The sequence below is a fragment of the Hyla sarda genome, chromosome 6, assembly GCF_029499605.1.
Source record: "Hyla sarda isolate aHylSar1 chromosome 6, aHylSar1.hap1, whole genome shotgun sequence".
Lineage (NCBI taxonomy): Eukaryota > Metazoa > Chordata > Amphibia > Anura > Hylidae > Hyla > Hyla sarda.
In genome coordinates this window covers 20,805,122-20,832,243 of record NC_079194.1, presented here as the reverse complement: position 1 = coordinate 20,832,243, position 27,122 = coordinate 20,805,122, and the positions used below count along the sequence as shown (strand labels likewise).

Sequence of the window (27,122 nt, the reverse complement as noted above, 5' to 3'; positions counted from 1 at the left end):
AATGCGCATGGTGCTCTCTTACTTCGGAGCCCTGTCGTATTTCAAGGAAACAGTTTAGGGCCGTACTCGGGAGATATTGCACTACAAATTTTGGGGGTCTTTTTTTTCCTTTTACCACTTGTGAAAAGGAAAAGTTGGGGGCTACACCAGCCTGTTAGTGTAAAAAAAAAAAAAAACGCTTGGTGTGGGCTTCGGGGTCGCCCCCTCCCCCTCGTTACGTCACTCCATGCCCCCTTAATGCAAGTCAATGGGCGGATGTGTGATGAAGATCACACCCACTCCCATAAACTTCCATGGAGGTGGATTGGGGGTGTGACGTCACGAGGGGGCTGGGTGATCCCCGAAGCCGACACCCAGCGTTTGAACCTAATATTTTAGTCCTGCCCTCCTTCCCACAAAAATAAGATATATATCCCTTAAAATGTATGAATAAATAAACAATATTTAAAAATGATTGAGTTAAATAGTTCTGGCCCTAGAGTGTTATATATATTAGCATCTGTAGCATGTATCAGGAACATGTTATCATAGTTGTGTCTTTTTTACAGGTGACTGATGCCCGGTGAGAAGGTGAGCCTGACATATAACCCCGTCAGCTGCAATAAAGGAACCACGAGACAGGTAATTAATATTTATATTAATTACTGATAACAATCAGGCTAGATGTTAAATCTAGACCTGCAGAGATGTCACAGTCTCTACCTTATACATGAAGATATATGTGTTTTTTTTATAAGTATATTGTCTATGGATAGCTTTTTATATAACACAATCATATCTCAGATACAGAGATTAGGAACATATATGATCCCTAATATCTGTTTTTTAACTACAGGAATCCCTTTTTCAATATGTAAAATAATAGACTAGAATGACCGCAGAGTTTACAAGTTTACTTTAGTCCGTGGGCTGACTGACGGCAGATTTAAGACTGAAAGGGGTACTCCACTCCCCAGAGTTCCGGAAATTTAGTTCCAAACGCTTGGTGCGGGCTTCGGGGGTCGCTCCACCCCCCTCGTTATGTCACTCCATGCCCACTTAATGCAAGTCAATGGGCGGAGGTGTGATGAAGATCACACCCACTCCCATAAACTTCCATGGAGGGGGATGGGGTGTGACGTCACGAGGGAGCTGGGCGATCCCCGAAGCCGGCACCCAGCGTTTGAACCTAATATTTTAATCATGCCCTCCTTCCCAGAAAAATAAGATATATATCCCTTAAAATGTATGAATAAATTAATAATATTTCAAAATGACTGAGACAAATAGTTCTGGCCCTAGAGTGTTACATATATTAGCGTTTGTAGCATGTATCAGGAACATGTTATCATAGTTGTATCTCTTTTACAGGTGACTGATGCCGAGTGAGAAGGTATACCTGACACATACCCCCGTCAGCTGCAATAAAGGAACCACGAGACAGGTAATTAATATTTATATTAATTACTGATAACAATCAGGCTAGATATAAAATCTAGACCTGCAGAGATGTCACAGTCTGAACCTTTTACATGAAGATATATGTGTTGTTTATAAGTATATCGTCTATGGGTAGCTTTTTATATAACACAATCATATCTCAGATACAGAGATTAGGAACATATATGATCCCTAATATCTGTTTCTTATCAGCAGGAATCCACAGCGTTCGGGAAATTTAGTTCCAAACGCTTGGTGCTGGCTTCCGGGGTCGCTCCTCCCCCTCGTTATGTCACTTCATGCCCCCTTAATGCAAGTCAATGGGCGGAGGTGTGATGAAGATCACACCCACTCCCATAAACTTCCATGGAGGGGGATGGGGTGTGACATCACGAGGGGGATGCGTGATCCCCGAAGCCGGCACCTAACGTTTGAACCTAATATTTTAATCCTGCCCTCCTTCCCACAAAAATAAGATATATATCCCTTAAAATGTATGAATAAATAAATAATATTTCAAAATGACTGAGATAAATAGTTCTGGCCCTAGAGTGTTATATATATTAGCATCTGTAGCATGTAATAGGAACATGTTATCATAGTTGTGTCTTTTTTACAGGTGACTGATGCCCGGTGAGAAGGTGAGCCTGACATATAACCTCGTCAGCTGCAATAAAGGAACCACGAGACAGGTAATAAATATTTATATTAATTACTGATAACAATCAGGCTAGATGTTAAATCTAGACCTGCAGAGATGTCACAGTCTCTACCTTATACATGAAGATATATGTGTTTTTTATAAGTATATCGTCTATGAATAGCTTTTTATATAACACAATTATATCTCAGGTACAGAGATTAGGAACATTTATGATCCCTAATATTTGTTTTTTAACTGCAGGAATCCCTTTTTCAATATGTAAAATAATAGACTAGAATGACCGCAGAGTTTACAAGTTTACTTTAGTCCGTAGGCTGACTGACGGCAGATTTAAGACTGAAAGGGGTACTCCACTCCCCAGAGTTTGGGAAATTTAGTTCCAAACGCTTGGTGCGGGCTTCGGGGGTCGCCCCCCTCGTTACGTCACTCCATGCTCCCTTAATGCAAGTCAACGGGTGGAGGTGTGATGAAGATCACACCCACTCCCATAAACTTCAATGGAGGGGGATGGGGTGTGACGTCACGAGGGAGCTGGGTGATCCCCGAAGCCGGCACCAAGCGTTTGAACCTATTATTTTAATCCTGCCCTCCTTCACACAAAAATAAAAATAAGATATATATCCCTTAAAATGCATGAATAAATTAAAAATATTTCAAAATGACTGAGATAAATAGTTCTGGCCCTAGAGTGTTACATATATTAGCGTCTGTAGCATGTATCAGGAACATGTTATCATAGTTGTGTCTTTTTTTACAGGTGACTGATGCCGAGTGAGAAGGTATACCTGACACATACCCCCGTCAGCTGCAATAAAGGATCCACGAGACAGGTAATTAATATTTATATTAATTACTGATAACAATCAGGCTAGATGTAAAATCTAGACTTGCAGAGATGTCACAGTCTCTACCTTTTACATGAAGAGATATGTGTTGTTTATCAGTATATCTTCTATGGGTAGCTTTTTATATAACACAATCATATCTCAGATACAGAGACTAGGAACATATATGATCTCTAATATCTGTTTTTTATCTGCAGGAATCCCCAGCGTTCGGGAAATTTAGTTCCAAACGCTTGGTGCGGGCTTCGAGGGTCGCCCCAACCCCCTCGTTATGTCGCTCCATGCCCCCTTAATGCAATTCAATGGGCGGAGGTGTGATGAAGAGCACACCCACTACCATAAACTTCCATGGAGGTGGATGGGATGTGACGTCACGAGGGGGCTGGGTGATCCCCAAAGCCGGCACCCAACGTTTGAACCTAATATTTTAATCCTGCCCTCCTTCCCACAAAAATAAGATATATATCCCTTAAAATGTATGAATAAACAAATAATATTTAAAAATGACTGAGATAAATAGTTCTGGCCCTAGAGTGTTATATATATTAGCATCTGTAGCATGTATCAGGAACATGTTATCATAGTTGTGTCTTTTTTACAGGTGACTGATGCCCGGTGAGAAAGTGAGCCTGACATATAACCCCGTCAGCTGCAATAAAGGAACCCTGAGACAGGTAATTAATATTTATATTAATTACTGATAACAATCAGGCTAGATGTTAAATCTAGACCTGCAGAGATGTCGCAGTCTCTACCTTATACATGAAGATATATGTGTTTTTTATAAGTTTATCGTCTATGAATAGCTTTTTATATAACACAATTATATCTCAGGTACAGAGATTAGGAACATTTATGATCCCTAATATTTGTTTTTTAACTGCAGGAATCCCTTTTTCAATATGTAAAATAATAGACTAGAATGACCGCAGAGTTTACAAGTTTACTTTAGTCCGTGGGCTGACTGACGGCAGATTTAAGACTGAAAGGGGTACTCCACTGTCACGATGCCGGCTGGCAGGAGGTGGATCCTCTGTGCCAGAGAGGGATTGGCGTGGACCGTGCTAGTGGACCGGTTCTAAGTCACTACTGGTTTTCACCAGAGCCCGCCGCAAAGCGGGATGGTCTTGCTGCGGCGGCAGTGACCAGGTCGTATCCACTAGCAACGGCTCAACCTCTCTGACTGCTGAAGATAGGCGCGGTACAAGGGAGTAGACAGAAGCAAGGTCGGACGTAGCAGAAGGTCGGGGCAGGCAGCAAGGATCGTAGTCAGGGGCAACGGCAGGAGGTCTGGAACACAGGCTAGGAACACACAAGGAAACGCTTTCACTGGCACAATGGCAACAAGATCCGGCCAGGGAGTGCAAGGGAGGAGATCAGATATAGCCAGGGAGCAGGTGGAAGCCAATTAAGCTAATTGGGCCAGGCACCAATCATTGGTGCACTGGCCCTTTAAGTCTCAGGGAGCTGGCGCGCGCGCGCCCTAGAGAGCGGAGCCGCGCGCGCCAGCACATGACAGCAGGGGACGGGAACGGGTAAGTGACCTGGGATGCGATTCGCGAGCGGGCGCGTCCCACTGTGCGAATCGCATCCCCGACGGCCATGACAGTGCAGCGCTCCCGGTCAGCGGGACCGACCGGGGCGCTGCGGAGAGAGAGATGCCGTACGCGCTCCGTTGAGGAGCGGGGACCCGGAGCGCTAGGCGTAACAGTACCCCCCCCTTAGGTCTCCCCTTCTCTTTGTCCGGTAACTGCCTCCCCTGGGATGAGGACACCGGGAAAGGATGGAGGGATTCCTCAACGGCAGGCAGTACAGCAGGAGTGGGAATGGCGAGGGAGGGCAGAGGGCGAGGCCTGGCACGGGGCAGTGTGACACCAGGACGAGGGCCATGAGGAGGCACCGAGGCTTGCCTGACTGGACTGGGAGGGGGGTAGAGGCACTTCTTATGGCAGGCAGAGTCCATAAAGACCTTAGGGAGGCCGGATACAGGGGGAACCACAGGGTCACGGCAGGGAGTACTGGGAACCGGTTTAAGGCAGTCCTTGAAGCAAGAGGTACCCCAGCTCTTGATCTCCCCTGTGGACCAATCCAGGGTTGGGGAATGGTGTTGAAGCCAGGGTAGTCCAAGGAGAATTTCGGAAGTGCAATTGGAGAGGACCAAAAACTCAATTTTTTCGTGATGAGTTCCGATGCACATTAGGAGGGGCTCCGTGCGGTAACGCACGGTGCAATCCAACCTGGCTCCGTTGACCGCGGAAATGTGGAGTGGCTTGACGAGACGGGTCACCGGGATGCAGAATTTATTCACCAAGGACTCCCGAATAAAATTCCCAGAGGCACCAGAGTCCAGGCAGGCCACGGCTGAGAGGGAAGAGCTGGCTGAAGGAGAAATCCGTACAGGCACCGTGAGACGTGGAGAAGCCGACTTAGCATCAAGAGACGCCACACCCACGAGAGCTGGGTGCGAGCGTGCGTTTCCCAGACGTGGAGGACGGATAGGGCAATCCACCAAAAAATGTTCGGTACTGGCACAGTACAGACAAAGATTCTCTTCCTTACGGCGATTCCTCTCTTCCAGGGTCAGGCGAGACCGATCCACTTGCATGGCCTCCTCGGCGGGAGGCCTAGGCGCAGATTGCAATGGAGACTGTGGGAGAGGTGTCCAGAGATCTAAGTCTTTTTCATGGCGGAGCTCTTGATGCCTCTCAGAAAAACGCATGTCAATGCGAGTGGCTAGATGAATGAGTTCATGCAGGTTAGCAGGAGTTTCTCGTGCGGCCAGAACATCTTTAATGTTGCTGGATAGGCCTTTTTTAAAGGTCGCGCAGAGGGCCTCATTATTCCAGGATAGTTCAGAAGCAAGAGTACGGAATTGTATGGCGTACTCGCCAACGGAAGAATTACCCTGGACCAGGTTCAGCAGGGCAGTCTCAGCAGAAGAGGCTCGGGCAGGTTCCTCAAAGACACTTCGAATTTCCGAGAAGAAGGAGTGTACAGAGGCAGTGACGGGGTCATTGCGGTCCCAGAGCGGTGTGGCCCATGACAGGGCTTTTCCAGACAGAAGGCTGACTACGAAAGCCACCTTAGACCTTTCAGTAGGAAACTGGTCCGACATCATCTCCAAGTGCAGGGAACATTGCGAAAGAAAGCCACGGCAAAACTTAGAGTCCCCATTAAATTTGTCCGGCAAGGACAGGCGGAGGCTAGGAGTGGCCACTCGCTGCGGAAGGGGTGCAGGAGCTGGCGGAGGAGATGGTTGCTGCTGTAGCAGAGGCAGAAGTTGCGACTGAAGTTGCTGCACCATGGTGGACACTTCCGACAGCTGGTGGGTTAGATGGGCGATCTGTCGGGATTGCTGGGCGACCACCGTGGTGATATCAGAGATATAAGGCAGAGGGACCTCAGCGGGATCCATGGCCGGATCTACTGTCACAATGCCGGCTGGCAGGAGGTGGATCCTCTGTGCCAGAGAGGGATTGGCGTGGACCGTGCTAGTGGACCGGTACTAAGTCACTACTGGTTTTCACCAGAGCCCGCCGCAAAGCGGGATGATCTTGCTGCGGCGGTAGTGACCAGGTCGTATCCACTAGCAACGGCTCAACCTCTCTGACTGCTGAAGATAGGCGCGGTACAAGGGAGTAGACAGAAGCAAGGTCGGACGTAGCAGAAGGTCGGGGCAGGCAGCAAGGATCGTAGTCAGGGGCAACGGCAGGAGGTCTGGAACACAGGCTAGGAACACACAAGGAAACGCTTTCACTGGCACAACGGCAACAAGATCCGGCCAGGGAGTGCAAGGGAGGAGATCAGATATAGCCAGGGAGCAGGTGGAAGCCAATTAAGCTAATTGGGCCAGACACCAATCATTGGTGCACTGGCCCTTTAAGTCTCAGGGAGCTGGCGCGCGCGCGCCCTAGAGAGCGGAGCCGCGCGCGCCAGCACATGACAGCAGGGGACGGGAACGGGTAAGTGACCTGGGATGCGATTCGCGAGCGGGCGCGTCCCGCTGTGCGAATCGCATCCCCGACGGCCATGACAGTGCAGCGCTCCCGGTCAGCGGGACCGACCGGGGCGCTGCGGATAGAGAGAAGCCGTACGCGCTCCGGGGAGGAGCGGGGACCCGGAGCGCTAGGCGTAACATCCACTCCCCAGAGTTCGGGAAATTTAGTTCCAAACGCTTGGTGCGGGCTTCGGGGGCCGCCCCCCCTCCCCCCCGTTACATCACTCCATGCCCCCTTAATGCAAGTCAATGGGCGGAGGTGTGATGAAGATCACACCCACTCCCATGAACTTCCATGGAGGTGGATGGGGTGTGACGTCACGAGGGGGCTGGGTGATCCCCGAAGCCGGCACCCAACGTTTGAACCTAATATTTTAATCCCGCCCTCCTTCCCACAAAAATAAGATATATAATCCTTAAAATGTATGAATAAATAAATAATATTTCAAAATGTGAATTCGGGTAGAAAAACAGACATGGTGCACATCTACAATCTTGTATAATGATCTGATTGCTTCTCAGCATAATATCAATAACTAACAGGTAGTTAGTATACATTTTTGATCAAAAAGTACAAGCCCACTCGCCACGTCAAGGCCACCTATTTAGAGTGGGTCCCTAACGTCCCTGGCATAAAATGGCGCAGCACCGAGCGGCGACCACCACCGCCGCGACACCAATGTCCACAGGGGGGGAACGACCCACCAGCAGAGCGGCCCCAATGCCACTCAAACCAGTCTGTGCCGCACCTCCCCGCAGACACGGCGCCACGGCAGTAACGGACACCGCACAGCACCACACCAGTGTGAACAAGGTGTAATGGCTCACTTACCATGCTCTCCCAGTCAGACTGGGAGGCTGCTAGGAAAGAAATGACCCATGTGTAGCTAACTACTACTTATATAGGGTTGGGCTGAGGGGGTGGGGAAGAGTGCAGACAACATGTTCAAACAAAAAAAAAAAGAGGGGATAGAAATCACAGTGTGAATTCGGGTAGAAAAACAGACATGGTGCACATCTACAATCTTGTATAATGATCTGATTGCTTCTCAGCATAATATCAATAACTAACAGGTAGTTAGTATACATTTTTGATCAAAAAGTACAAGCCCACTCGCCACGTCAAGGCCACCTATTTAGAGTGGGTCCCTAACGTCCCTGGCATAAAATGGCGCAGCACCGAGCGGCGACAACCACCGCCGCGACACCAATGCCCACAGGGGGGGAACGACCCACCGGCAGAGCGGCCCCAATGCCACTCAAACCAGTCTATGTGCCGCACCTCCCCGCAGACACGGCGCCACGGCAGTAACGGACACCGCACAGCACCACACCAGTGTGAACAAGGTGTAATGGCTCACTTACCATGCTCTCCCAGTCAGACTGGGAGGCTGCTAGGAAAGAAATGACCCATGTGTAGCTAACTACTACTTATATAGGGTTGGGCTGAGGGGGTGGGGAAGAGTGCAGACAACATGTTCAAACAAAAAAAAAAAGAGGGGATAGAAATCACAGTGTGAATTCGGGTAGAAAAACAGACATGGTGCACATCTACAATCTTGTATAATGATCTGATTGCTTCTCAGCATAATATCAATAACTAACAGGTAGTTAGTATACATTTTTGATCAAAAAGTACAAGCCCACTCGCCACGTCAAGGCCACCTATTTAGAGTGGGTCCCTAACGTCCCTGGCATAAAATGGCGCAGCACCGAGCGGCGACCACCACCGCCGCGACACCAATGCCCACAGGGGGGGAACGAATATTTCAAAATGACTGAGATAAATAGTTCGGCCCTAGAGTGTTACATATATTAGCGTCTGTAGCATGTATCAAGAACATGTTATCATAGTTGTGTCTTTTTTATAGGTGACTGATGCCCGGTGAGAAGGTGAGCCTGACATATAACCCCGTCAGCTGCAATAAAGGAACCACGAGACAGGTAATTAATATTTATATTAATTACTGATAACAATCAGGCTAGATGTAAAATCTAAACCTGCAGAGATGTCACAGTCTCTACCTTTTACATGAAGATATATGTGTTGTTTATAAGTATATCGTCTATGGATAGCTTTTTATATAACACAATTATATCTCAGGTACAGAGATTAGGAACATTTATGATCCCTAATATCTGTTTTTTAACTGCAGGAATCCCTTTTTCAATATGTAAAATAATAAACTAGAATGACCGCAGAGTTTACAAGTTTACTTTAGTCCGTGGGCGTACTGACGGCAGATTTAAGACTGAAAGGGGTACTCCACTCCCTAGAGTTCGGGAAATTTAGTTCCAAACGCTTGGTGCGGGCTTCGGGGGTCACCCCCCCCTCGTTAAGTCACTCCATGCCCCCTTAATGCAAGTCAACGGGTGGAGGTGTGATGAAGATCACACCCACTCCCATGAACTTCCATGGAGGGGGATGGGGTGTGACGTCACGAGGGAGCTGGGTGATCCCCGAAGCCGGCACCCAGCTTTTGAACCTAATACTTTAATCCTGCCCTCCTTCCCACAAAAATAAAAATAAGATATATATCCCTTAAAATGTATGAATAAATTAATAATATTTCAAAATGACTGAAATAAATAGTTCTGGCCCTAGAGTGTTACATATATATTAGCGTCTGTAGCATGTATCAGGAACATGTTATCATAGTTGTGTCTTTTTTTACAGGTGACTGATGCAGAGTGAGAAGGTATACCTGACACATACCCCTGTCAGCTGCAATAAAGGAACCAGGAGACAGGTAATTAATATTTATATTAATTACTGATAACAATCAGGCTAGATGTAAAATCTAGACCTGCAGAGATGTCACAGTCTCTACCTTTTACATCAATATATATGTGGTTTTTATAAGTATATCGTCTATGGGTAGCTTTTTATATAACACAATCATATCTCAGATACAGAGATTAGGAACATATATGATCCCTAATATCTGTTTTTTATATGCAGGAATCCCCAGCGTTCGAGAAATTTAGTTCCAAACGCTTGGTGCAGGCTTCGGGGGTCGCCCCACCCCCCTCGTTATGTCACTCCATGCCCCCTTAATGCAAGTCAATGGGCGAAGGTGTGATGAAGATCACACCTACTCCCATAAACTTCCATGGAGTTGGATGGGGTGTGACGTCACGAGGGGGCTGGGTGATCCCCGAAGCCGGCACACAACGTTTGAACCTAATATTTTAATCCTGCCCTCCTTCCCACAAAAATAAGATATATATCCCTTAAAATGTATGAAAAAATAAATAATATTTCAAAATGACTGAGATAAATAGTTCTGGCCCTAGAGTGTTATATATATTAGCATCTGTAGCATGTATCAGGAACATGTTATCATAGTTGTGTCTTTTTTACAGGTGACTGATGCCGAGTGAGAAGGTATACCTGACATATAACCCCGTCAGCTGCAATAAAGGAACCACGAGACAGGTAATTAATATTTATATTAATTACTGATAACAATCAGACTAGATGTAAAATCTAGACCTGCAGAGATGTCACAGTCTCTACCTTACACATGAAGATATGTGTTTTTTATAAGGATATCGTCTATGGATAACTTTTTATATAACACAATTATATCTCAGGTACAGAGAGTAGGTACATTTATGATCCCTAATATCTGTTTTTTAACTGCAGGAATCCCTTTTTCAATATGTAAAATAATAGACTAGAATGACCGCAGAGTTTACAAGTTTACTTTAGTCCGTGGGCTGACTGACGGCAGATTTAAGACTGAAAGGGGTACTCCACTCCCCAGAGTTCCGGAAATTTAGTTCCAAACGCTTGGTGCGGGCTTCGGGGGTCGCCCCACCCCCCTCGTTATGTCACTCCATGCCCACTTAATGCAAGTCAATGGGTGGAGGTGTGATGAAGATCACACCCACTCCCATAAACTTCCATGGAGGGGGATGGGGTGTGACGTCACGAGGGAGCTGGGCGATCCCCGAAGCCGGCACCCAGCGTTTGAACCTAATATTTTAATCATGCCCTCCTTCCCACAAAAATAAAAATAAGATATATATCCCTTAAAATGTATGAATAAATTAATAATATTTCAAAATGACTGAGACAAATAGTTCTGGCCCTAGAGTGTTACATATATTAGCGTCTGTAGCATGTATCAGGAACATGTTATCATAGTTGTGTCTTTTTTCACAGGTGACTGATGCCGAGTGAGAAGGTATACCTGACACATACCCCCGTCAGCTGCAATAAAGATACACGAGACAGGTAATTAATATTTATATTAATTACTTATAACAATCAGGCTAGATGTAAAATCTAGACCAGCAGAGATGTCACAGTCTCTACCTTATACATGAAGATATATGTGTTTTTTTTATAAGTATATCGTCTATAGATAGCTTTTTATATAACACAATTATATCTCAGGTACAGAGATTAAGAACATTTATGATCCCTAATATTTGTTTTTTAACTGCAGGAATCCCTTTTTCAATATGTAAAATAATAGACTAGAATGACCGCAGAGTTTACAAGTTTACTTTAGTCCGTGGGCTGACTGACGGCAGATTTAAGACTGAAAGGGGTACTCCACTCCCCAGAGTTCGGGAAATTTAGTTCCAAACGCTTGGTGCGGGCTTCGGGGGTCGGCCCCCCCCTCATTACGTCACTCCATGCCCCCTTAATGCAAGTCAACGGGTCGAGGTGTGATGAAGATCACACCCACTCCCATAAACTTCCATGGAGGGGGATGGCGTGTGACGTCACGAGGGAGCTGGGTGATCCCCGAAGCCAGCACTCAGCGTTTGAACCTAAAATTTTTATCCTGCCCTCCTTCCCACAAAAATAAAAATAAGATATATATCCCTTAAAATGTATGAATAAATTAATAATATTTCAAAATGACCGAGATAAATATTACTGGCCCTAGAGTGTTACATATATTAGCGTCTGTAGCATGTATCAGGAACATGTTATCATGGTTGTGTCTTTTTTACAGGTGACTGATGCCCGGTGAGAAGGTGAGCCTGACATATAACCCCGTCAGCTGCAATAAAGGGACCACGAGACAGGTAATTAATATTTATATTAATTACTGATAACAATCAGGCTAGATGTAAAATCTAGACCTGCAGAGATGTCACAGTCTCTAAATTTTACATGAAGATATATGTGTTGTTTATAAGTATATCGTCTATGGGTAGCTTTTTATATAACACAATCATATCTAAAATACAGAGATTAGGAACATATATGATCCCTAATATCTGTTTTTTATATGCAGGAATCCCCAGCGTTCGGGAAATTTAGTTCCAAACGCTTGGTGCGGGCTTCGGGTGTCGCCCCACCCCCCTCGTTATGTCACTCCATGCCCCCTTAATGCAAGTCAATGGGCAGAGGTGTGATGAAGATCACACCCAATCCCATAAATTTCCATGGAGGGGGATGGGGTGTGACGTCACGAGGGGGCTGGGTGATCCCCGAAGCCGACACCCAGCGTTGGAACCTAATATTTTAATCCTGCCCTCCTTCCCACAAAAATAACATATATATCCCTTAAAATGTATGAATAAATTAATAATATTTCGAAATGACTGAGACAAATAGTTCTGGCCCTAGAGTGTTACATATATTAGCGTCTGTAGCATGTATCAGGAACATGTTATCATAGTTGTGTCTTTTTTTACAGGTGACTGATGCCGACTGAGAAGGTATACCTGACACATACCCCCGTCAGCTGCAATAAAGGAACACAAGACAGGTAATTAATATTTATATTAATTACTTATAACAATTAGGCTAGATGTAAAATCTAGACCTGCAGAGATGTCACAGTCTCTACCTTATACATGAAGATATATGTGTTTTTTATAAGTATATCGTCTATAGATAGCTTTTTATATAACACAATTATATCTCAGGTACAGAGATTAGGAACATTTATGATCCCTAGTATTTGTTTTTTAACTGCAGGAATCCCTTTTTCAATATGTAAAATAATAGACTAGAATGACCACAGAGTTTACAAGTTTACTTTAGTCCGTGGGCTGACTGACGGCAGATTTAAGACTGAAAGGGGTACTCCACTCCACAGAGTTCGGGAAATTTAGTTCCAAACGCTTGGTGCGGGCTTCGGGTGTCGCCCCACCCCCCTCGTTATGTCACTCCATGTCCCCTTAATGCAAGTCAATGGGCAGAGGTGTGATGAAGATCACACCCACTCCCATAAATTTCCATGGAGGGGGATGGGGTGTGACGTCACGAGGGGGCTGGGTGATCCCCGAAGCAAGCACCCAGCGTTGGAACCTAATATTTTAATCCTGCCCTCCTTCCCACAAAAATAACCTATATATCCCTTAAAATGTATGAATAAATTAATAGTATTTCAAAATGACTGAGATAAATAGTTCTGGCCCTAGAGTGTTACATATATATTAGCGTATGTAGCATGTATCAGGAACATGTTATCATAGTTGTGTCTTTTTTTACAAGTGACTGATGCCGAGTGAGAAGGTATACCTGACACATACCCCTGTCAGCTGCAATAAAGGAACCATGAGACAGGTAATTAATATTTATATTAATTACTGATAACAATCAGGCTAGATGTAAAATCTAGACCTGCAGAGATTTCACAGTCTCTACCTTTTACATCAATATATATGTGGTTTTTATAAGTATATCGTCTATGGGTAGCTTCTTATATAACACAATCATATCTCAGATACAGAGATTAGGAACATATATGATCCCTAATATCTGTTTTTTATCTGCAGGAATCCCCAGCATTCGGGAAATTTAGTTCCAAACGCTTGGTGCGGGCTTCTGGGGTCGCTCCACCCCCCTCGTTATGTCACTCCATGCCCCCTTAATGCAAGTCAATGGGCGGAGGTGTGATGAAGATCACACCCACTCCCATAAACTTCCATGGAGGGGGATGGGTGATCCCCGAAGCCGGCACCCAACGTTTGAACCTAATATTTTAATCCTGCCCTCCTTCCCACAAAAATAAAAATAAGATATATATCCCTTAAAATGCATGAATAAATTAAAAATATTTAAAAATGACTGAAATAAATAGTTCTGGCCCCAGAGTGTTACATATATTAGCGTCTGTAGCATGTATCAGGAACATGTTATCATAGTTGTGTCTTTTTTTACAGCTGACTGATGCCGAGTGAGAAGGTATACCTGACACATACCCCCGTCAATAAATGCAATAAAGGATCCACGAGACAGGTAATTAATATTTATATTAATTACTGATAAAAATCAGGCTAGATGTAAAATCTAGACCTGCAGAGATGTCACAGTCTCTACCTTTTACATGAAGATATATGTGTTGTTTATAAGTATATCGTCTATGGGTAGCTTTTTATATAACACAATCATATCTAAAATACAGAGATTAGGAACATATATGATACCTAATATCTGTTTTATATGCAGGAATCCCCAGCGTTCGGGAAATTTATTTCCAAACGCTTGGTGCGGGCTTCGGGGGTCTCCCCACCCCCCTCGTTATGTCTCTCCATGCCCCCTTAATGCAAGTCAATGGGCAGAGGTGTGATGAAGATCACACCCACTCCCATAAACTTCCATGGAGGGGGATGGGGTGTAACGTCACGAGGGGGCTGGGTGATCCCCGAAGCCGGCACCCAGCGTTGGAACCTAATATTTTAATCCTGCCCTCCTTCCCACAAAAATAGCATATATATCCCTTAAAATGTATGAATAAATAAATAATTTTTCAAAATGACTGAGATAAATAGTTCTGGCCCTAGAGTGTTATATATATTAGCATCTGTAGCATGTATCAGGAACATGTTATCATAGTTGTGTCTTTTTTACAGGTGGCTGATGCCCGGTGAGAAGGTGAGCCTGACCCCGTCAGCTGCAATAAAGGAACCACGAGACAGGTAATTAATATTTATATTAATTACTGATAACAATCAGGCTAGATGTAAAATCTAGACCTGCAGAGATGTCACAGTCTCTACCTTATACATGAAGATATGTGTTTTTTATAAGTATATCGTCTATGGATAGCTTTTTATATAACACAATTATATCTCAGGTACAGAGATTAGGAACATTTATGATCCCTAATATCTGTTTGTTAACTGCAGGAATCCCTTTTTCAATATGTAAAATAATAAACTAGAATGACCGCAGAGTTTACAAGTTTACTTTAGTCCGTGGGCGTACTGACGGCAGATTTAAGACTGAAAGGGGTACTCCACTCCCCAGAGTTCGGGAAATTTAGTTCCAAACGCTTGGTGCGGGCTTCGAGGGTCGCTCCACCCCCCTTGTTATGTCACTCCATGCCCCCTTAATGCAAGTCAATGGGCGGAGGTGTGATGAAGATCACACCCACTCCCATAAACTTCCATGGAGGTGGATTGGGGGTGTGACGTCACGAGGGGGCTGGGTGATCCCCGAAGCCGACACCCAGCGTTTGAACCTAATATTTTAATCCTGCCCTCCTTTCCACAAAAAATAAGATATGTATCCCTTAAAATGTATGAATAAATAAATAATATTTCAAAATGACTGAGATAAATAGTTCTGGCCCTAGAGTGTTATATATATTAGCATCTGTAGCATGTATCAGGAACATGTTATCATAGTTGTGTCTTTTTTTACAGGTGACTGATGCCGAGTGAGAAGGTATACCTGACACATACCCCCGTCAGCTTCAATAAAGGAACCACGAGACAGGTAATTAATATTTATATTAATTACTGATAACAATCAGGCTAGATGTAAAATCTAGACCTGCAGAGATGTCACAGTCTCTACCTTTTACATGAAGATATATGTGTTGTTTATAATTATATCATCTATGGATAGCTTTTTATATTACACAATCATATCTCAGATACAGAGATTAGGAACATATATGATCCCTAATATCTGTTTTTTATCTGCAGGAATCCCCAGCGTTCGGGAAATTTAGTTCCAAACGCTTGGTGCGGGCTTCGGGGGTCGCCCCACCCGCCTCGTTATGTCACTCCATGCCCCCTTAATGCAAGTCAATGGGCGGAGGTGTGATGAAGATCACACCCACTCCCATAAACTTCCATGAAGGGGGATGGGGTGTGACGTCACGAGGGGGCTGGGTGATCCCCGAAGCAAGCACCCAGCGTTTGAACCTAATATTTTAATCCTGCCCTCCTTCCCACAAAAATAAGATATATATCCCTTAAAATGTATGAATAAATTAATCATATTTCAAAATGACTGAGACAAATAGTTCTGGCCCTAGAGTGTTACATATATTAGCGTTTGTAGCATGTATCAGGAACATGTTATCATAGTTGTATCTCTTTTATAGGTGACTGATGCCGAGTGAGAAGGTATACCTGACACATACCCCGGTCAGCTGCAATAAAGGAACCACGAGACAGGTAATTAATATTTATATTAATTACTGATAACAATCAGGCTAGATGTAAAATCTAGACCTGCAGAGATGTCACAGTCTCTACCTTTTACATGAAGATATATGTGTTGTTTATAAGTATATCGTCTATGGAGAGCTTTTTATATTACACAATCATATCTCAGATACAGAGATTAGGAACATATATGATCCCTAATATCTGTTTTTTATCTGCAGGAATCCCCAGCGTTCCGGAAATTTAGTTCCAAACGCTTGGTGCGGGCTTCGGGGGTCGCCCCACCCCCCTCGTTATGTCACTCCATGTCCCCTTAATGCAAGTCAATAGGTGGAGGTGTGATGAAGATCACACCCACTCCCATAAACTTCCATTGAGGTGGATTGGGGGGTGTGACGTCACGAGGGGGCTGGGTGATCCCCGAAGCCGGCACCCAGCGTTTGAACCTAATATTTTAATCCTGCCCTCCTTCCCACAAAAATAAGAATAAGATATATATCCCTTAAAATGTATGAATAAATAAATAATATTTCAAAATGACTGAGATAAATAGTTCTGGCCCTAGAGTGTTATATATATAAGCATCTGTAGCATATATCAGGAACATGTTCTCATAGTTGTGTCTTTTTTTTTTACAGGTGACTGATGCCGAGTGAGAAGGTATACCTGACACATACCCACATCAATTGCAATAAAGGAACCACGAGACAAGTAATTAATATTTATATTAATTACTGATAACAATCAGGCTAGATGTAAAATCTAGACCTGCAGAGATGTCACAGTCTCTACCTTATACATGAAGATATATGTGTTTTTTATAAGTATATCGTCTATGGATAGCTTTTTATATAACACAATTATATCTCAGGTACAGAGATTAGGAACATTTATGTTCCCTAATATCTGTTTTTTAACTTCAGGAATCCCTTTTTCAATATGTAAAATAATAGACTAGAATGACCTCAGAGTTTACAAGTTTACTTTAGTCCGTGGGCTGACTGACGGCAGATTTAAGACTGAAAGGGGTACTCCACTCCCCAGAGTTCGGGAAATTTAGTTCCAAACGCTTGGTGCGGGCTTCGGGGGTTGCCCCACCCCCCCCTCGTTATGTCACTCCATGTCCCCTTAATGCAAGTCGATGGGCGGAGTTGTGATGAAGATCACACCCACTCCCATAAACTTCCATGGATGTGGATGGGGTGTGACGTCACGAGGGGGCAGGGTGATCCCCGAAGCCGGCACCCAGCGTTTGAACCTAATATTTTAATCCTGCCCTCCTTCCCACAAAAATAAGAATAAGATATATATCCCTTAAAATGTATGAATAAATTAATAATATTTAAAAATGACTGAGATAAATAGTTCTGGCCCTAGAGTGTTACATATAATAGCGTCTGTAGCATGTATCAGGAACATGTTATCATAGTTGTGTCTTTTTTTACAGGTGACTGATGCCGAGTGAGAAGGTATACCTGACACATACCCCCGTCAGCTGCAATAAACGAACCACGAGACAGGTAATTAATATTTATATTAATTACTGATAACAATTAGGCTAGATGTAAAATCTAGACCTGCAGAGATGTCACAGTCTCTATCTTTTACATGAAGATATATGTGTTGTTTATAAGAATATAGTCTATGGGTAGCTTTTTATATAACACAATCATATCTCAGATACAGAGATTAGGAACATATATGATCCCTAATATCTGTTTTTTATCTGCAGGAATCCCCAGCGTTCGGGAAATTTATTTCCAAATGCTTGGTGCGGGCTTTGGGGGTCGCCCCACCCCCCCTCGTTATGTCACTCCATGCCTCCTTAATGAAAGTCAATGGGCGGAGGTGTGATAAAGATCACACCCACTCCCATAAACTTCCATGGAGGTGGATTGGGGGGTTTGACGTCACGAGAGGGCTGGGTGATCTCCGAAGCCGGCACCCAGCGTTTGAACCTATTATTTTAATCCTGCCCTCCTTCCCACAAAAATAAGATAGATATCCATTAAAATGTATGAATAAATAAATAATATTTCAAAATGACTGAGATAAATATTTCTGGCCCTAGAGTGTTATATATATTAGCATCTGTAGCATGTATCAGGAACATGTTATCATAGTTGTGTCTTTTTTACAGGTGACTGATGCCCGGTGAGAAGGTGAGCCTGACATATAACCCCGTCAGCTGCAATAAAGGAACCACGAGACAGGTAATTGATATTTATATTAATTACTGATAACAATCAGGCTAGATGTAAAATCTAGACCTGCAGAGATGACACAGTCTCTACCTTTTACATGAAGATATATGTGTTGTTTATAAGTATATCGTCTATGGGTAGCTTTTTATATAACACAATCATATCTCAGATACAGAGATTAGGAACAAATATGATCCCTAATATCTGTTTTTTATCTGCAGGAATCCCCAGCGTTCGGGAAATTTAGTTCCAAACGCTTGGTGCGGGCTTCGGGGGTCGCCCCACCCCCCTCGTTATGTCACTCCATGCCCCCTTAATGCAAGTCAATGGGCGGAGGTGTGATGAAGATCACACCCACTCCCATAAACTTCTATGGAGGTGGATTGGGGGTGTGACGTCACGAGGGGGCTGGGTAATCCCCGAAGCCGGCACCCAGCGTTTGAACCTAATATTTTAATCCTCTCCTCCTTCCCACTAAAATAAGATATATATCCCTTAAAATGTATGAATAAATAAATAATATTTCAAAATGACTGAGATAAATAGTTCTGGCCCTAGAGTGTTATATATATTAGCATCTGTAGCATGTATCAGGAACATGTTATCATAGTTGTGTCTTTTTTACAGGTGACTAATGCCCGGTGAGAAGGTGAGCCTGACATATATCCCCGTCAGCTGCAATAAAGGAACCACGAGACAGGTAATTAATATTTATATTAATTACTGATAACAATCAGGCTAGATGTAAAAATCTAGACCTGCAGAGATGTCACAGTCTCTACCTTATACATGAAGATATATGTGTTTTTTATAAGTATGTTGTCTATGGATAGCTTTTTATATAACACAATTATATGTCAGGGACAGAGATTAGGAACATTTATGATCCCTAATATCTGTTTTTTAACTGCAGGAATCCCTTTTTCAATATGTAAAATAATAGGCTAGAATGACCGCAGAGTTTACAAGTTTACTTTAGTCCGTGGGCTGACTGACGGCAGATTTAAGACTGAAAGGGGTACTCCACTCCCCAGAGTTCAGGAAATTTAGTTCCAAAAGCTTGGTGCGGGCTTCGGGGGTCCCCCCCCCCCCCCCCTCCCCTCGTTACGTCACTCCATGCCCCCTTAATGCAAGTCAATGGGTGGAGGTGTGATGAAGATCACACCCACTCCCATAAACTTCCATGGAGGGGGATGGGGTGTGACGTCACGAGGGGGCTGGGAGATCCCCGAAGCCGGCACCCAGCGTTTGAACCCAATATTTTAATCCTGCCCTCCTTCCCATAAAAATAAGATATTTATCTCTAAAAATGTATGAATAAATTTATAATATTTCAAAATGACTGAGATAAATAGTTCTGGCCCTAGAGTGTTTTATATATTAGCATCTGTAGCATATATCAGTAACATGTTATCATAGTTGTGTCTTTTTTACAGGTGACTGATGCCCGGTGAGAAGGTATACCTGACACATACCCCCGTCAGCTGCAATAAAGGAACCACGAGACAGGTAATTAATATTTATATTAATTACTGATAACAATCAGGCTAGATGTAAAATCTAGACCTGCAGAGTTGTTACAGTCTCTACCTTTTACATGAAGATATATGTGTTGTTTATAAGTATATCGTCTATGGATAGCTTTTTATATAACACAATCATATCTCAGATACAGAGATCAGAAACATATATGATCCCAAATATCTGTTTTTTATCTGCAGGAATCCCCAGTGTTCGGGAAATTTAGTTCCATACGCTTGGTGCGGGCTTCGGGGGTCGCCCCCCCCCCCCCTTGTTATGTCACTCCATGCCCCCTTAATGCAAGTCAATGGGAGGAGGTGTGATGAAGATCACATCCACTCCAATAAAGTTCCAAGGAGGGGGATGGGGTGTGATATCACAAGGGGGCTGGCTGATCCCCGAAGCCGGCACTAAGCATTTAAACCTAATATTTTAATCCTGGCCTCCTTCCCATAAAAATAAGATATATATCCCTTAAAATGTATGAATAAATAAATAATATTTCAAAATGACTGAGATAAATAGTTCTGTCCCTAGAGTGTTATATATATTAGCATCTGTAGCATGTATCAGGAACATGTTATCATAGTTGTGTCTTTTTTACAGGTGACTGATGCCCGGTGAGAAGGTATACCTGACACATACCCCCATCAGCTGCAATAAAGAAACCACGAGACAGGTAATTAATATTTATATTAATTACTGATAACAATCAGGCTAGATGTAAAATCTAGACCTGCAGATATGTCACAGTCTCTACCTTATACATGAAGATATATGTGTTTTTTATAAGTATATCGTCTATGGGTAGCTTTTTATATAACACAATCATATCTCAGGTACAGAGATTAGGAACATTTATGATCCCTAATATCTGTTTTTTAACTGCAGGAATCCCTTTTTCAATATGTAAAATTATAGACTAGAATGACCGCAGAGTTTACAAGTTTACTTTAGTCCGTGGGCTGACTGACGGCAGATTTAAGACTGAAAGGGGTACTCCACTCCCCAGAGTTCGGGAAATTTAGTTCCAAACGCTTGGTGCGGGCTTCGGGGGTCGCCCCTCTCGTTACGTCACTCCATGCCCCCTTAATGCAAGTTAACGGGTGGAGGTGTGATGAAGATCACACCCACTCCCATAAACTTCCATGGAGGGGGATGGGGTGTGACGTCACGAGGGAGCTGGGTGATCCCCGAAGCCGGCACCCAGCGTCTGAGCCTAATATTTTAATCCTGCCCTCCTTCCCACAAAAATAAAAATAAGATATATATCCCTTAAATTGTATGAATAAATTAATAATATTTCAAAATGACTGGGATAAAAAGTTCTGGCCCTAGAGTGTTACATATATTAGCGTCTGTAGCATGTATCAGGAACATGTTATCATAGTTGTGTCTTTTTTTTACAGTAGACTGATGCCGAGTGAGAAGGTATACCTGACACATACCCCCGTCAGCTGCAATAAAGGAACCACGAGACAGGTAATTAATATTTATATTAATTACTGATAACAATCAGGCTAGATGTAAAATCTAGACCTGCAGATATGTCACAGTCTCTACCTTATACATGAAGATATATGTGTTTTTATAAGTATATCGTCTATGGGTAGCTTTTTATATAACACATTTATATCTCAGGTACAGAGATTAGGAACATTTATGATCCCTAATATCTGTTTTTTAACTGCAGGAATCCCTTTTTCAATATGTAAAATTATAGAATAGAATGACCGCAGAGTTTACAAGTTTACTTTAGTCCGTGGGCTGACTGACGGCAGATTTAAGACTGAAAGGGGTACTCCACTCCCCAGAGTTCGGGAAATTTAGTTCCAAACGCTTGGTGCGGGCTTCGGGGGTCGCCCCTCTCGTTACGTCACTCCATGCCCCCATAATGCAAGTTAACGGGTGGAGGTGTGATGAAGATCACACTCACTCCCATAAACTTCCATGGATGGGGATGGGGTGTGACGTCACGAGGGAGCTGGGTGATCCCCGAAGCCGGCACCCAGCGTCTGAGCCTAATATTTTAATCCTGCCCTCCTTCCCACAAAAATAAAAATAAGATATATATCCCTTAAATTGTATGAATAAATTAATAATGTTTCAAAATGAATGGGATAAAAAGTTCTGGCCCTAGAGTGTTACATATATTAGCGTCTGTAGCATGTATCAGGAACATGTTATCATAGTTGTGTCTTTTTTTTACAGTAGACTGATGCCGAGTGAGAAGGTATACCTGACACATACCCCCGTCAGCTGCAATAAAGGAACCACGAGACAGGTAATTAATATTTATATTAATTACTGATAACAATCAGGCTAGATGTAAAATCTAGACCTGCAGAGATGTCACAGTCTCTACCTTTTACATGAAGATATATGTGTTGTTTATAAGTATATCGTCTATGGGTAGCTTTTTATATAACACAATCATATCTCAGATACAGAGATTAGGAACATGTATGATCCCTAATATCTGTTTTTTATCTGCAGGAATCCCCAGCGTTCGGGAAATTTAGTTCCAAACGCTTGGTGCAGGCTTCGGGGGTCGCACCACCCCCCCTCGTTATGTCACTCCATGCCCCCTTAATGCAAGTCAATTGGCGGAGGTGTGATGAAGATCACACATACTCCCATAAACTTCCATGGAGGGGGATGGGATGTGATGTCACGAGGGGGCTGGGTGATCCCCGAAGCCGGCACCCAGCGTTTGAACCTAATATTTTAATCCTGCCCTCCTTCCCACAAAAAATAAAAATAAGATATATATCCCTTAAAATGTATGAATAAATTAATAATATTTCAAAATGACTGAGATAAATAGTTCTGGCCCTAGAGTGTTACATATATTAGCGTCTGTAGCATGTATCAGGAACATGTTATCATAGTTGTGTCTTTTTTACAGGTGACTGATGCCGAGTGAGAAGGTATACCTGACACATACCCCCGTCAGCTGCAATAAAGGAACCACGAGACAGGTAATTAATATTTATATTAATTACTGATAACAATCAGGCTAGATGTAAAATCTAGACCTGCAGAGATGTCACAGTCTCTACCTTATACATGAAGATATATGTGTTTTTTATAAGTATATCGTCTATGGATAGCTTTTTATATAACACAATTATATCTCAGGTACAAAGATTAGGAACATATATGATACCTTATATCTGTTTTTTAACTGCAGGAATCCCTTTTTCAATATGTAAAAGAATAGACTAGAATGACCGCAGAGTTTACAACTTTACCTTAGTCCGTGGACTGACTGACGGCAAATTTAAGTCTGAAAGGGGTAATCCACTCCCCAGAGTTCGGGAAATTTTGTTCCTAACGCTTGGTGCAGGCTTCGGGTGTCGCCACTCCCTCGTTATGTCACTCCATGCCCCCTTAATGCAAGTCAATGGGTGGAGGTGTGATGAAGATCACACCCACTCCCCTAAACTTCCATGGAGGGGGATGGGGTGTGACGTCACGAGGCGGCTGGGTGATCCCCGAAGCCGGCACCCAGCGTTTGAACCTAATATTTTACTAATATCCTGCCCTCCTTCCCACCAAAATAAAAATAAGATATATATCTCTCAAAATGTATGAATAAATTAATAATATTTCAAAATGACTTAGATAAATAGTTCTGGCCCTAGAGTGTTACATATATTAGCATCTGTAGCATGTATCAGGAACATGTTATCATCGTTGTGTCTTTTTTACAGGTGACTGATGCCGAGTGAGAAGGTATACCTGACACATACCCCCGTCAGCTGCAATAAAGGAACCACGAGACAGGTAATTAATATGTATATTAATTACTGATAACAATCAGGCTAGATGTAAAATATAGACCTGCAGAGATGTCACAGTCTCTACCTTTTACATGAAGATATATGTGTTGTTTATAAGTATATCGTCTATGGGTAGCTTTTTATATAACACAATCATATCTCAGATACAGAGATTAGGAACATATATGATCCATAATATCTGTTTTTTTATCTGCAGGAATCCCCAGCGTTCGGGAAATTTAGTTCCAAACGCTTGGTGCGGGCTTCGGGGGTCGCCCCACCCCCCTCGTTATGTCACTCCATGCCCCCTTAATGCAAGTCAATGGGCGGAGGTGTGATGAAGATCACACCCACTTCCATAAACTTCCATGGAGGTGGATTGGGGGTGTGACGTCACGAGGGGGCTGGATGATCCCCGAAGCCGGCACCCAGCGTTTGAACCTAATATTTTAATCCTGCCCTCCTTCCCACAAAAATAAGATATATATCCCTTAAAATGTATGAATAAATAAATAATATTTCAAAATGACTGAGATAAATAGTTCTGGCCCGAGAGTGTTATATATATTAGCATCTGTAGCATGTATAAGGAACATGTTATCATAGTTGTGTCTTTTTTTTACAGATGACTGATGCCGAGTGAGAAGTTATACCTGACACATACCCCCGTCAGCAGCATTAAAGGAACCACGAGACAGGTAATTAATATTTATATTAATTACTGATAACAATCAGGCTAGATGTAAAATCTAGACCTGCAGAGATGTCACAGTCTCTAGCTTTTACATGAAGATATATGTGTTGTTTATAAGTATATTGTCTATGGGTAGCTTTTTATATATCACAATCATATCTCAGATACAGAGATTAGGAACATATATGATCCCTAATATCTGTTTTTTAACTGCAGGAATCCCTTTTTCAATATGTAAAATAATAGACTAGAATGACCGCAGAGTTTACAAGTTTACTTTAGTCCGTGGGCTGACTGACGGCAGATTTAAGACTTAAAGGGGTACTCCACTCCCCAGAGTTCGGGAAATTTAGTTCCAAACGCTTGGTGCGGGCTTTGCGGGTCTGCCCCCCCCCCCCCTCGTTACGTCACTCCATGCCCCCTTAATGTGCAAGTCAATGGGCGGAGGTGTGATGAAGATCACACCCACTCCCATAAACTTCCATGGAGGGGGATGGGGTGTGACGTCACGAGGGAGCTGGGTGATCCCCGAAGCCGGCACCCAGCGTTTGAACCTAATATTTTAATCCTGCCCTCCTTCCCATAAAAATAAAAATAAGATATATATCCCTTAAAATGTATGAATAAATTAATAATATTTCAAAATGACTGAGATAAATAGTTCTGGCCCTAGAGTGTTACATATATTAGCGTCTGTAGCATGTATCAGGAACATGTTATCATAGTTGTGTCTTTTTTACAGGTGACTGATGCCGAGTGAGAAGGTATACCTGACACATATACCCATCAGCAGCAATAAAGGAACCACGAGACAGGTAATTAATATTTATATTAATTACTGATAACAATCAGGCTAGATGTAAAATCTAGACCTGCAGAGATGTCACAGTCTCTACCTTATACATGAAGATATATGTGTTTTTTATAAGTATATCGTCTATGGATAGCTTTTTATATAACACAATTATATCTCAGGCACAAAGATTAGGAACATATATGATACCTAATATCTGTTTTTTAACTGCAGGAATCCCTTTTTCAATATGTAAAAGAATAGACTAGAATGACCGCAGAGTTTACAAGTTTACCTTAGTCCTTGGACTGACTGACGGCAAATTTAAGTCTGAAAGGGGTAATCCACTCCCTAGAGTTCGGGAAATTTTGTTCCTAATGCTTGGTGCGGGCTTCGGGTGTCGCCACCCCCTCGTTATGTCACTCCATGACCCCTAAATGCAAGTCAATGGGTGGAGGTGTGATGAAGATCACACCCACTCCCCTAAACTTCCATGGAGGGGGATGGGGTGTGACGTCACGAGGGGGCTGCGTGATCCCCGAAGCCGGCACCCAGCGTTTGAACCTAATATTTTACTAATATCCTGCCCTCCTTCCCACAAAAATAAAAATAAGATATATATCCCTTAAAATGTGTGAATAAATAAATAATATTTCAAAATTACTGAGATAAATAGTTCTGGCCCTAGAGTGTTACATATATTAGCGTCTGTAGCATGTATCAGGAACATGTTATCATCGTTGTGTCTTTTTTACAGGTGACTGATGCCGAGTAAGAAGGTATACCTGACACATACCCCCGTCAGCTGCAATAAAGGAACCACGAGACAGGTAATTAATATTTATATTAATTACTGATAACAATCAGGCTAGATGTAAAATCTAGACCTGCAGAGATGTCTGACCTGTACGAGTTGCTGAAGTGCATGCAAAGTTTCCTTCCCATCCTTATGATGTCTTGAAAAAGGGTGGGAACAATTCAGGAACTGCTGGACAACCAGATTTTACACGTGTGCCTTGCAGGGCGCATGGGTCACCCTTCCTTGTCGCAGTGCTGCCACAATGTTCTTCCCTTTGTCGGTCACCATGGTTCCCATTTCCAGTTTTTGTGGAGTGAGCCATGCTCTGATTTCTTTACAAATGACTTTTAGCAGTTCATCCCCTGTGTGACTCTTTTCAACAAGGCAAACCATGGGAAGGAACCACATTCACCCAGTGAGCTGTAAAAGACATATATTGTCCCTGACCGTAGTTACAGCTCCAGATGTCGGCGCTTCCGTGCCCTTTGGTACACACCGACAGGCTCAAAGACTGGCACACCTTCTCTTCCACAAAATTGTGCAGTGCAAAGTCCACCGCTTGAAAAGGTAGGGACTGCAGCACCAGCATCTTAGACAGGAGCACATTCAGCTTATGCGCTGTTGGATGAGTGGACGCATACTGTTGTCTCTTGGACATGGCTTTGCGGATGAATTGTTAGTGGAATGGCTGACTAAAAGTGGGAGAAGCAGGAGCATCTGGAGCACCAGAAGGAGGGTATGACACACAGCTCCCTTCGGCTGAGGTGGTGGAGCCTTGGCTGGCTGGATGAAGGAAGGGGCTGGCCACTGGGTGATGCAGCAGGCTGGACCACTACATCGGAGCCATGGTTCTCCCAGGCTGCTTTATGGTGGCAAAGCATGTGTTGATGCAGGGCCGTGGAGCCGACATTGGGACCCTAGCCCCCCTTCACCTTCTGCCGACATATCTTGCATGTGGCTATGTGAACCTCCTCCAGATGCTTGATGAAAAACTGCCACACCGCAGAGTAACTGATTTTCCCA

General features: G+C 43.3%; 1 long non-coding RNA gene across 1 annotated transcript; it reads left to right on the top strand.

Annotated features, from left to right (window-relative positions):
* The first annotated feature begins 544 nt into the window (after positions 1–544).
* Positions 545–25,331, top strand: LOC130275383 (uncharacterized). The gene is made up of 7 exons (XR_008844758.1): positions 545–621; positions 12,592–12,663; positions 13,395–13,466; positions 16,942–17,014; positions 19,135–19,207; positions 19,944–20,016; positions 25,250–25,331. It is a non-coding gene; the product is annotated as an uncharacterized LOC130275383 (long non-coding RNA).
* The last annotated feature ends 1,791 nt before the right edge of the window (positions 25,332–27,122 follow it).